Source organism: Myotis brandtii, unplaced genomic scaffold, assembly GCF_000412655.1.
Source record: "Myotis brandtii unplaced genomic scaffold, ASM41265v1 scaffold1718, whole genome shotgun sequence".
In the NCBI taxonomy this organism is placed as follows: Eukaryota; Metazoa; Chordata; class Mammalia; order Chiroptera; family Vespertilionidae; genus Myotis; species Myotis brandtii.
The window spans coordinates 24,163-26,057 of record NW_005356331.1 but is presented as its reverse complement, the minus strand read 5'-3'; the positions used below and the strand labels follow the sequence as shown (position 1 = coordinate 26,057).

The following is a 1,895-nucleotide window of genomic DNA, read 5'->3' as shown; positions in this document are numbered from 1 at the left end:
TGCAGGAGAAACATCATCGGTGTTTCTCTCTCTCCCTCTCCCTTCCTCTCTGAAATCAATACAAGGATTTTTTTAAATAAAGGAAAGGCCTGGGCTGGGCAGAGAGGGGCGGGTTCTGGAGGCCCAGTCAGGTGACCTCTCCTCCAGCCAGGACTGTCTCCCAGGAGACGTTCCAGGCCCCTGGAACCCTGGGGGACGAGGGGAGGGGGAGCAAATGGGAAGACAAGACCCCAAGGTCCTCCAGGGAGGACCCAGGAACCAGAGAGTGAAGGAGGGACCCTGGGACCCTGGACGGGGCTGCAGCTCCTGGAGAGCCAGGCCTGCCCTCCTGGGAGCGGAGGGAGGCGGGCAGGTTGCAGATCGACCTTCCTGGACCTGACAATGGAGGGAACACAACCCGGAATCCCTGAGACCACTGGGCCCCTCTTCCTCTGTAACCAGGCAGCCTCCGGAGCCACAGAGAGTTTCTGCTCAGAGTCCCTTCCCGGGCGGTGATTTCCCGGGGACACACTGGGGTCCTCTGTGGCTGGGCTGTGTACCCAGGACAGGACCTGCCCTCCAGGGGCCCCGGGAGCCTGTCCCAGCCTCCACTCCCCCCGCCTCGCACCCGGATCTCCTGAGGTTGGATCAGCTTGGACTTTGGTGGAAGCGAAAGCGGCCTCCGGAAGGGCTGTGGGGCAGGGCCTGGAGGGACAGAGCCCAGAGGCCCTGGTGTCTCAAACATGCCCCTCCCTGCCGCCCAGGCCCCCCACCGCACCCCCTCCTGTCCACACACCAGGTGTCACGACCCTCCCTGGGAGACCCGCCCAGACCCTCCCCAGTACCTGGGCAAACACTGAGGCCACACACTCGCTGGAGGGAGTCACCTGGAGCAGCAACTTCCCAAGTCCTGGGCGGGATTCAAGTGAAAATGAAACTGCCTGCGGTGGGGGGCGGGCCCTGCTGGGTTTGGGGAGGAAACCAGGAAATGGCCCTAAGGGTTTGCTCATGGATGGGCTGGGCCTGGCAGGGCGGGGAAAGGTGAGAAGTCCTTCTTCTACAGCCACAGGGAAAGGGGACAAGTCCTGAAGGGACCTGGGCTCTGGACCAGCAGGAGCTTCTGAGGTCGGGGAGGGGCTCAGCCCACAGGCCGGACTGCAGCTCTTCCAACCAACCCCCTCGGGGACCCTCATCTTCTGGGCGGATGTTATTTTATTTTTTGCTATTTTTAGGTGCCTATTCTTTCATCACTGCTCTGAAGGGGGCGGTGGAAAGGGCTGGTGACCTCCGCCCTCATTCTCCTCCTCAGCGTCGTCGCTCTGCAGGGTCAGACACTGGTCAGCATCACCAACAGTCAGCACCCAGCTGGGAGCCGGGAGCCATGGGAGGCCCCAGGCCACCGTGGGGGCGGCACTTAGAGCCAAAGGACTGCAGGGCCCAGCCCCTATGTCAGGGGTTGAGTGTTGACCTACCTACAAGCCAAGAGCTCACAGTTCCATTCCCGATCACAGGCCCAGGTTGTGGGCTTGATCTCCAGTGGGGGGTCGTGCAGGGGCAGCTAATGGATGATTGTCTCTCATCATTGATGTTTCTCTCTCTCTGAAATCAATAAAAAACATACTTTTTTTAAAAGGACTGTCTGCCCAACCTAGACTTACTCTTTCTTTTCCAATCCTCACTTGAGGATGATTTTCCATCGATGTTTTAGAGAGAGAGGAAGGAAGGAGGGAGAAGAGGGGGGAGAGGGAGAAACGTCCATGAAAGAGACACATGGACTGAGGTTCGTGCCCTTGACCGGGAATCAAACCCGAGGCCCTTAGGTCCACAGGCCGACGCTCTGTCCACTGAGCGACGTTGATATTTTTGCTCCACAAACACTCAGGCTCCTCAGACCCCCCCCCCCCCCCCGCCCTTGA

General features: G+C 59.9%; 2 protein-coding genes across 3 annotated transcripts in view; both read right to left on the bottom strand.

Annotated features, from left to right (window-relative positions):
• Positions 1–1,621, bottom strand: part of LOC102262352 (histone H4) — a 135,124-nt gene extending 133,503 nt beyond the window's left edge. For both annotated transcript variants that reach the window (XR_001361450.1, XM_005863083.2), the window contains exon 1: positions 1,616–1,621. The gene's annotated coding sequence lies outside the window, so the exon portion shown is untranslated. The remainder of the gene's footprint in view (positions 1–1,615) is intronic.
• LOC102256874 (polyadenylate-binding protein-interacting protein 1) overlaps positions 1,486–1,895 on the bottom strand; it is a 19,991-nt gene continuing 19,581 nt past the window's right edge. The window contains exon 4 of the mRNA XM_005863067.2: positions 1,486–1,504. The gene's annotated coding sequence lies outside the window, so the exon portion shown is untranslated. The remainder of the gene's footprint in view (positions 1,505–1,895) is intronic.